The sequence below is a fragment of the Malania oleifera genome, chromosome 6, assembly GCF_029873635.1.
Source record: "Malania oleifera isolate guangnan ecotype guangnan chromosome 6, ASM2987363v1, whole genome shotgun sequence".
Lineage (NCBI taxonomy): Eukaryota > Viridiplantae > Streptophyta > Magnoliopsida > Santalales > Ximeniaceae > Malania > Malania oleifera.
In genome coordinates this window covers 3,651,458-3,662,643 of record NC_080422.1, presented here as the reverse complement: position 1 = coordinate 3,662,643, position 11,186 = coordinate 3,651,458, and the positions used below count along the sequence as shown (strand labels likewise).

At 32.4% G+C, this 11,186-nt stretch overlaps 1 pseudogene; it reads left to right on the top strand.

Annotated features, from left to right (window-relative positions):
• The first annotated feature begins 3,520 nt into the window (after positions 1-3,520).
• Positions 3,521-7,994, top strand: LOC131158386 (trehalase-like; annotated as a pseudogene).
• Positions 7,995-11,186: the final 3,192 nt, after the last annotated feature.

Sequence of the window (11,186 nt, the reverse complement as noted above, 5' to 3'; positions counted from 1 at the left end):
ATAAGTTAAAATATTTTTATAATTTAAAATTTTTATATTTTTTTCTAAAATTATAAACTCTATATTTCATTTTACTCATAACTCTTGTAGAGATATGTGAATTACATTAAATAAATAAGTTTTAGATTTATTTGGTATGCAAAATACCAATTAATAATAATAAATTAAATATACAAAAAATAGGTTTTTGAAATGAATTTGTTTTTATAAATTCATAACAAGGAATAGAAAAGAAAAAACTATTTCTAAGTTTTAGCATAAAAATGTATTTTTTTTTATTGCATATTAGATAAAATAATGAGGAAATATGTAAGGGATAACTATTCCCTTCTACTCTCAACTTTTTCATTATATTTGAATAATTATTCTGTGAATTAAATTAGTCTTAGTTTTTAGACGTCTAGTTACTTTAAGCATACTATCCAAGCAAGTAACAAATTCTTCATTTTAATTGTTAATATTTTGAAAATAGAATTACAATTATAGGACCTTCTTGGTGGTTGTTTTGAAATGCATGTAGTATTATATAAAATTACAAAACACGAACATTAGAACTTATACGATATTTTTTTATACTGGCGCATCGTGGTTTCAATTCTAAGGAGAATATAATAATCTCACTATTGTGAGAGAAACAGAGGGGGAAATTGAAAAAAAAAAAAAAAAAAAAAGCTTAATTATTTACTTTATTTTTTTTCAAAATTAAAATAAATTTTTTTACTTTTGTACTTTTGCATCTATTGCAACGTTTTGGAAAAAGGTTTAGAATGGCGAGAAATAATAATATTAAAAATTCGATAGAGTCACCACTGACCAACACCTAGGCGATTAGTTCACCTAATTACTACTCGTTGATTGGTCTTCTAGACTAATCTTAGGTGAATGAACAAGTAGTCTTGATTTGCATTTATCAGAGTTGGGATCAAAGTTCAGTTACGTGAGGGAAATGTACTAACACCCCCTACACACCCGTTCTATGAACGGTACCTAATTAATTATAAATTATCATTAAATCGAATCTAATGGTATTTAATTAACACCTTAAACAAAATAAATAAATAATTTAAATAAATAAATAAATAAAAATCTAAAGGAAAAATAAGAAATAAAGTGCGATTTAGAAATATCTAATAAGAACTTCAAAATAGAGGATTTTTGTTTAGATAAACCTCCATGAAAACTAAAATAGGTGAGATTTGAAATATCTCTTTACCCTTTGTTAAATCACTAGGATGAACACACACAAAATATTATATATATATATATATATATATATATATATAGATAGATAGATAATAATCAAATAAAATCATCAAATTTGAGCAAAAAATAGTCGTTAAAACATTCTTAGATTTTTCCAAATATATATATATATATATATAGAAAATTTTCCAACATTTTTTTAAAATTTTCTAGGATTTTAAGGATTTTTTTTCATTTTTTGGTTTTTTTTTTATTATTTGAGTCAAAATCCATCAAACATTTATTTCTTTTTTTTCCTGATTTTTAAAAATATTTTTCTTGATTTTTTGAAATTTTTTTTTCCAATTTTAAAAAATTAAAAATCAATTAATAATCAAGATAAAAAATAAAATAAACGAAATCGGTAGTTCAAAAATCAAATCGGTTCAACTGATCTAAACCGAGTTTAACCCGGTTGGACAAAGTGAGCCACGTGTTCACCCACAATAGTGACATGTGGCTCTACTTATTTTATTTTATTTTTTAATTCACTACATTAGGGTTACGTTAGTATGACGTCACCTGCCACGTGACAAATTCTGGTTAACTTTGGGTGTTTAATGAGAATTGCGCAGCAATCCGACCATCTAGACAAAACATAGAATGGACAGTATAGATGGTGATGCATATCTCAATAACACTCATATATAAATTATTTTTCTCTCTTCTTTCTTCCGTTTCATTTCTCTCTCTTCTTTCTCCTTCTCTCTCTTCTCCCTTTCTTATTCTCACACGAATTTCTTTCTATTTTTGTTCTTCATTCTAGATTATTCTCAGTCTCTATTCTCCCTTTCTTTTTCTTGCATGAATTTCCTCTGATTTTTGCTCTCTGTTCTCTATTCTTTCTCTCTTCTTCGCTTAGATTTTACTATTCTTCCCTCTCTCTCTCTCTCTCTCTCTCTCTCTCTCTCTCTCATTTCTACTCTTCGGTCTCTTATTATTTCTATGAATTTCTCTCTGCTCTTTACTCTTTATTTCACTCTGATTTTTTCCATTTTTTTTTTCTTAATTCTCATTTCATTTTATTTTGTTTTGTAGATATGAACTATAAAAAGGAAAAGTACGAACAGAGAACCTTGAATTATCGAACTCAAAATTGAGATAAGTTCTCTATTCTCTTTATTATTATTATTATTTATCTTGCTTGTATTTTCTCGAGAAAATCTTCCTAGATTTTCCTTTAAAACAAACAGCTTGTGTTAAGCTCCGGGTTAACTCCAATTAATTGGGCTCAAACGAATTTGGCCAAGGTGGCTAAGATTGAATTGAGTTTGGCTCAAATAAGCTTTGCCCGCAAGGCCATTGGACTCTATTTTTATTTAAGGTGCTTTAGCTAATTGGGTCGAGCCCAATAAGCTTATTCTTGAAAGTAGGCTTAAGTCCAATTGAGCTTATGGACTTGGATCAAATAAGCCTTACTCTCTCAAACTCAGTTGAGTTATAGTCCAGGTTCAGGGTTCATGGTCAATGGACCTAGGTCCAAATTGGACCTAGGTCTTGGGTCATGGTCTTTGGGCTAGCGGAGTTAGATCCAGGTCAATGGTCCGTTTCAAATCAAAACTTTGACTTTACAAAGAATTTTTAAAATTTATTCAATTTAAAGCAAAATTAAACAAAATTTTAAAACTCAAAAACTAACCATCTTCAAACTCTTTCTCTCTTCAAGCTTGATGGTAGCTCTCAATTTCTTCTTTGATTTTGATCTTTAGTGATCTTCAAGTTTCAAATTTCAAGTTTCAAACTTTTAACTCTCGAACTTCAACCTCCTTTGTCCGAACTCTTCCGAATTCTTCTTTTTCCTTCACAAATTTTCCTCCAATCTCACAATTCTCAAGCTCTCAATTTTCTATTGCTCACTTCAAGCTTTGTTTGTGTGTGTGTATGTGTCTCACTTTCAAAAAACCTCTATTTATATGCTTGGGATCCAATGAGTTTAATATTGATTAAGTCAATCAATACTAAACCTAATCAATCACTATTTATTTTAATTTCTACATATTTTTCACTTATCTAATTGCCGGTTTGAATTTTGAAAATACAATGTTGGCCCGCTTTTTTAATTTTATTTTTTTTCCTTTTCTGTTTTTTTTATCTTCATTTCCAATGTACAATTTATTTTTCCTGCGTTTAGAAATTTTCACTGTACTTTTTTTTTCATTTTATCAAATTAAAATTTTACCAAATTTTATTATGTTAGCACTGATAAAAAGGAGTGTCCCACAGCCCCACTAATTATTCCTAAATGCGTTCTTCATTTTCATCTTTCAAGCTTCATCTTTCAAGTTTCATCTTCTTCTTCGTCCTTCTTGTTTCAATCATCCTCGTCCCGTCTTCAATCATGGCTCAGCTTCAATCATCCTTGTCCCGTCTTCAACCTCATCCAAAACCTCCCATCGCCTCCCTTCATGGCGGCTTTTCACTCCTTTATCTTCTTCATCTTCTTTCCTTTACTCTTAAACCTCATTTTCGCCTCTAAAACCCTTTTGCAGTGCAATCCTCCGGATTTCGTTCCCGTAAGACCCACAACCCCACTCGCCTCCTTCCTCCATGCCTCCAAAAAACCGTACTCAACACCTTCGGCCCCTCCGGCTTCGACCCAAAACGCTACATCGACTTGCCGCTGAAATTCAACCTCTCTGTGACGGAGAAAGCCTTCTACGACTTGCCCAGGTCCAAAAACGGGTCGGTGCCCGTTAAAATTTTGGAGGAGTATTCGGGGAAATACCTCCGCGAAGCAGGGGATGATCTGGTGTACGCTTTGCCGGTGGACTTCGTGCCGGCGCCGAGTGGGTTCTCGCCGGCGGTGAGGGCGTGGGCTTTGGAGGTGCATTCCCTTTGGAAGAATTTGAGCCGGACAGTTTCGGATGACCTGCGGAAGCAGCCGGAGCTCCATACTCTGCTTCCCCTTGTGTCCCGGGTTAGAGAGTTTTACTATTGGGTTCTTACTGGGTACTTGGGTTAGTATCGGAACCTTCTTGAAAAATTAAATTAATCAAGTTATTTTAGTTGTTTATGTTTGCATAAAAAATCCGATCTTCAATCATTGCACCTTTTATACATTGGCATTCAATCAAGACAAAGAAGAGATTGAAAGGCATCTATGCTCTTTGAAGTCAATTTGAACAACTAGCGATGTGTTTAGTAGATGAAGAATGAAATGTAATGAAATAAATTAATTTTTATAATTTTATATTTTTATATGAATTTTTTTTATTTCTTTTCATTCACAATATTTTTCACTCTTAAACTGCAAAGGTAAAATTATACTGTTAACTAATCTAGATTAACGGAGTTGTTCTAAAATTCAATTCGAATTGAATTATAAATTTATATATTAATATCTTTTCTAAGTTTCTAAAAGTTTTGAAAAAATGCTTTCATTCTTTTTCTCTACCACAATTAGACATTTACCTTAAGCTTGGGAGTACGGATTTTAAGTTTTGGATTTGGATTTATATGTATTTGGACAAAATGTAATACAAAATTATATTTAATTTCTCCCAAATTAAGACAAATTTAAATTTGAACATTGAAATCCATGCTTCCAAACACTATCTTAGAAATGTAATATTAATTGAAACAATTGAAAATTCAGATTTAACGAATTTTAAATAGAGCAAAAGCAAACTAGAAGGTCTATTTTCAGAATTATCTATTTTGAAAAACAGGGTTGAAGATGGAGAGAATGGGTAGAAATTGGTTCACAATGGTTTGGCATGTGCCATATGCAATTCATTAATTAGGATGTGTTGTGAACTACATGATTTTGCTTTGCCAAATTGTCAGAAGTAACATATAGTCAATATATTCTGTGCTTTTTATGCAGGGGTAAAATGTATGATACTGCAAAAGCAATTGTGGCTAATCTCATTTCCCTTATAGATGCATATGGTTATGTCCTCAATGGTGCCAGGGCCTATTATAGAAATAGAAAGTACTGTACTCTTTCAGTGCTTGGTTCTTTGCTGAACTTCCTTGCTTTGTAGGGCAAATCCATAAATTGAAGTTTAGTATGGTGTGCCAGTGGGGGATTGCCATGTAACTTCTTCTTCCTCCTCTTTTTCTGTTCTTTGGCTAATTTGCAGCTACCCTTCCTGGGCTTTGTTTAAAAATCTGGGAGATGCTGCTATTTTAGAATAACATAAGAAGAGTATCTTGACACTTAAAGCTCTAGTTTTCCATCTTGCAAAATCGTTTCAGTGTGCTGATTGACCTTGTAAGTTATTTTTTTGCCCTCTTATCCTTAACCTTATGAAGCATGAATGTTATTTTCGCAATGTATTAATTTTAAATGCATCAACCTCCACTGTCTTCACCTGTTTGTATAGGGGAAATCTGATGACAAGTTGGCTTTTTTCAGTGAGCCTCCTCTTCTAAGTGCAATGATCCGTGCCATGTACAATAGGACTGCTGATATAGAACTTGTTAAAAAGTCTCTCCCTGCACTCCTCAAAGAATATGAATTTTGGCAATCAGGTATTGCAAGATGCTCCCAGTACAGGTCTTTGAAATGCTTTGCACAAGTCTTTATTTATTTATTTTATTTTTTCACTCTGTTGGCTTAAACAATTTTCATTTTTCCTGTTGTTGTAGATATACATGAGGTGACAATCCAAGATGCTGAAGGTTGCAATCACAGTTTAAGTCGATACTACGCAATGTGGAATAAACCCAGACCAGAATCTTCAACCATAGTGTGTCCATCTCTCCTGCTTGCTTACCTTTGTTTAGGATTTGCATCATGTGAATGAATGGTGGATTGCTGTAGGGTTTGTAATTTGATGATTTGTATCGTATTGCAGGACGAGCAACCTGCTTCCAAGCTCTCGAATGCTGCTGAGAAGCAAAAACTTTACCAGGAATTGGCTTCCACTGCAGAGTTTGGATGGGATTTCAGTACAAGATGGGTAAGGTATAGCTTAGTACTTTTAGCTGGATTTCACATTTTTGGTGATTTCACAGCCTACCTTACTTTGAGCCTTTGTTTTGCACATTTCGAGGCAAGGTTTTCCTTAGTGAAAGTCTCAGAATTTTTAGCTTCCACCACTAATATTTTTGTAGAATTTTGGGATCAATCTTGTTTCAGATTTAGGATCTGCACGTATTGGACAGTGAAGTTAAAAAGTTAATATCTTGTTGTAGAGAAAATTCCAACCTCACAGCGTTGGCTGCTACATCAATTATACCCATGGACTTGAATGCTTTCATTTTGGGAGTATGATTTGGAAAACACCTCTGTGAAAGTGTTAGTTGAATTCAGTAATCGGTGCACTTATGGGCCATTGTGTCCTCTAATCCAGATGGAAATTGACATATCCTTCTTGGCAAATGTAACTGGAAATAAAATCTTAGCTCAGCGCTTTTCAGAAGCTTCTCATATGAGAAAAAAGGCAATGAACTATGTTTTCTGGAACGGAAGATGCAACCATGGTTGGATTACTGGCTCAGTGATGGATTTAAATGCAAGAACGTAGGTATCATCGCAAAAAGTTTATGAAAGATAGCATCTCAAAATATAAACCCCTATAGCTCTTCTCTGATTCATTCCTCTCAATGCATTTTAGGGAGCTGAAACATGGAAAACTTCCAACCAGAATCAGAACATATTTGCTTCGAACTTCATTCCTTTGTGGATCAACTTGTGTCACTTGGGTTTGTACATATTTTAAACATGACACTAGATGTACATAGTGGCTGAATCTTTCCTTTATAAATCAAATGAGTATGCTTTTACCATGTAATCAGACAAAGATGTTTCTTTTGTGGATAATGTTATGAGGAGCTTCCAAAGTTCAAGCCTGCTCCCTGCTGCTGGGACTGCAACCTCGTTGACAAATTCGGGACAAAGATGGTTTATTTATCCGCTTTCATTCCTCCTTGACTTGTTATCTTTAGATACCATATGTGTGCACGCGCATGTTTCCTAATGAACTTAAATTTTTACACAAGCAGGGACTTCACAAATGGTTGGGCACCCCTTCCAACACATGACTGTTGAAGGGTTGGTGAAGTCTGGATCAAAAGAAGCAAGATCTTTCGCAGAAGACATTGCAGTGAGGTGGCTCAGAACGAGCTATGCTACCTACAAGAAGATGGGGTGCAATGCACTAGAAATATGATGTTGAAGCCTGTGGAAAATCCGGCAGTGGCGGTGAGTATGCAGCCCAGGTAAGAATGCCATCAACCCTTAATTTTTGGATAAGAAAAATACCAACACAGAAAAAACAAAGTACAATTAGAGGAGAACAAGATGTTCTCCAAAGAGCAAATGGAAAAAAGAAGAGAATTTCAGTGAATTGCAGTTGCGAAAAACCTCAAAAAACCCAAAGGAATTGACTGTTTTGGGATTGACTGAGAAGCTACACGCCTTCCCAGTTCACATGCTGAGTGTGGTTTTTTGGTTAAGGGCAGTTGTGATGTAGCATGAAAAATAGCTGACAAGGTGATTCTATTTTTCCCTACTGATTCAGAATTAACTTGTCAATGTTAATGATGCAATGCGGACTGGTTTTGAATGGACGAACGGAGTTGTTCTGGCATTCTTGGAGGAATTCGGATGGCCCTGGAACCGAACAATAGATTGCCCAATCGAGAGTAGGGAAAACTCATGATATGACTTTTGATGAACTTGTATGGCAAAGCAGGATCCTCTTAAGGATCAGAATAAATAGAGGGATTGGTTCTTATGATTTAGTTTTCAAGTTAAAAATTTTCCTAGAAAAAGAAGAAGATGAAAGAGAAAATTCAATCTTGCCATACTCGTCTCCATTTAGGAAAAGTTTGCGTCTGCAGATTATATGTTGAAATTGCTCTGCTTAATAAAATTTAAGCATTGTGTTTTTCTATCTATGTTTTTTTATGTTCTCCTCTTAATATTATCTGAATGAACATAATACATGTGGGGGCAAACCATTCCCGGATCCAAGTTTCTTCCCAATTGAATCCTATCTCTCACCTCAACTTTAAGATATCGCTTGCCCAAAATTACAAATCATCGACTCTAATACCATTTATTAGCATCAAGTGGGTCTTCATGGTGGGCTTGATACACGAAGATAAGTGCCAACATGACTCAAAAACTTAAGTCTTAAGTCTTAAGTCTGATCATGTATATAAGCACTTATCCTTTTAATATATTTTTTCAATGTGAGATAAATTTACAAGTGAATTTCTCAACACTTCTGACGCATTTAGGTAGCACCAAATGAGTTGACTCATTTTTAGTAATTCTACAAACAAATCATACATGAGGAATTGAACCTGAGACCTTGCGATCGGCTCAACTTCACCTTTACCTAGTAGTGTAAAATTTTGAAGAGTTGAAACACAACATTATCTTGTATTTGGAAGTTTAGAATTTGTAATTTTTAATAAATTTTAAATTTATGTGAATTTAAATAAAAATTAATATATTTTTATTTTTCATTTTATTTAAACCTGCATAAAAAATTCAAATTAAATATTCAAATTTAACTCTACCAAATCCAAAATAAATTAAATCGAGTTGAACTCTATTTAGATATGAATCCAAAATTATCATTTCCACGGTTCCACCAATCATTTTTGTACATTTGGTGATGACTCCATTTGGTCCCAAAGATTATTATCGTGATCATGATTATCCAACGCCATAAATAAAATAAAAATAAAAATCAAGATCATGATTGATCTATCAATGATCCCACACTTTTGTGATTGGGCCATGATGATCTGATTAAACAAAAATAAATAAATAAAAATAAAAATGTGGCATGCTTCGCGGGTCCCTTAGATAGTTAGATTTGGTTCTTGCTCTATTTTTTGGGGGTATTGATTGCCCAATAATGTTCCAGAGGAAGCCAGTTGATTAATCAGGATTACCCCAATCCAGGTTTTAATTAACCATGTCGCAAATCACGAACCAGGATAATCATCTCTCCCAAGCTAAAACAGAGTTGCTCTGGCTTCAACTCTATTTCTCTGTTTTAATTTTTTTTTTGGATTACGTATCGGGTTTCCACGTATCTGTTTTATGGTTCACGTGACTAATCTCGCGTCCCTTAAAGTCGACCTTACAATTCTAAAGGGAGATAAATTTCAGGAATTCAAGGGTGAAAACGAACTCGGGAGGGTTTGAATACCTGACCTCGTGAGACGCACTCCCGCAGTCCGCACTACCACTTGAAATATACCCTAGGGGTCTGTTTCTCTGTTTTTATGTTTAGTGCGAGTGATGAGAAATTTCCTTTGTTTTTGTATTAGAAACATGAATTTCAAGATTTTTAAAAGAAATTTAATGTAAATTTAAAATATTTTATTTAAAAAAAAAAGAGAAAAGATTATGAAAAAATTCACTTTTTGTATTGCGTTATCAGAGAAAATACAAAATACACCAAATCAGTAAACAAACATTTGATTTTATATATTATTAGCATTTAATTTCTCTTAATTTTTTATTTATATTAAAATATTTTTTTATTTTTAACAATATTTGATATAGACCCAAAAAAATAGAATAGAAAATATTTATTTTCTTTTCTTTTCTCTCAAACAACCCATTGTCAAGGAGGAGAGGGTGGAGAGATGATTGATCTCATGAGTCATGAAGAGAAAGGGATTAGAAATAAAACCCTAAACCCTAATTTGAAGGGAGAGAGGGAGGGTCCCTGCAGGAGCAAGATTCGAGGGGTAGCTACCATAGAAAAATACTGGCAATCATTGAAGAATTGGATTATTCAATGGCATGCTTTTCTTAATTAATGGAAAAATAAACTAATTGGGCACATATTATTTAATTAAGATTGGGAAGTGGGTGAGTGGGAATTTGGAAGACATGAGCAGCTGCACTATTGCACCATTAGTCAAACATGTGGGCTACCAAAACACCCAAATATATGAGAGAGAGAGAGAGAGAGAGAGAGAGAGAGAGAGAGAGAGAAACTATCTAGTATAAAATTGAACTTGAATTTGAATTTGTATAAATCGAACAATATATTTTTGTATCGAATTATATTTAAATTGATATAAATTTAAATTCAAGACTTGAAATTCATTTTGTAAACAGTTTAAGGGTTTCAACTTTTGAACTTTTATGGGTACGGAAAAAATTATAAAAACAGGAAGCGAGGATTGATTATAAGAAAATTAAGTTCGTTTGGTTACAGAAAATGATTTTAATTTTCTATTTCAATTTTATAAGTAATTACGAAATTGTCATCTTATTTTTTTGACCTTTTAATCTTGTGCATAAAAGGTAAAAAATATTAAAAGAAATATTACTCTCGGAGTTTTCTATGCAAATCTTATAAAGAGAAAAACAAGTGGTAATTTTATGACTATTATTAAAAACTAAAAATAAAATAAAAATTAATTTTTCACAACTAAATAAACCCCAATTAGCTTCTTTGCTTTTCTCTTCTCTCCGACCAAAAAGAAATGAATGTTGAATAATTGTAACCAAAAACTTTTTTTAAAAAATGAAAATTAGAAAAAGAGTAAAATACTTCATTTGAATATAAAAGAAAAAATAAAAATAAATAAATAAATATTAACCTCCAAATTTTCTTCATGCAAAATGGAAAAACAACATGATAATTTTATGACTATTTTTTAAAAAAATAAAACTAATATAAAAATTGTTTTTACTGAACAAACTCTAACTAGTTCCTTTTCTTTTCTCTTCTTTCAAACAAAATAAGAAAATAAACATTGATTAATTGTCAGTAATAAAATACTTAAAATTATTTTAAAAACGGAAAAGCAACATGATAATTTTATGACTATTTTAAAAAATTAAAACTAAAATAAAAACTATTTTTTTTAACTGAACAAACCCTAAATAGTTTCTTTTCTTTTCTCTTCTTTCCAACGAAATAAGAAAATAAACACTGATTAATTGGTAGTAATAAAATACTTAAAATTATTTTAAAAATGGAAAAGTAACTTGATAATTTTATGACTATTTT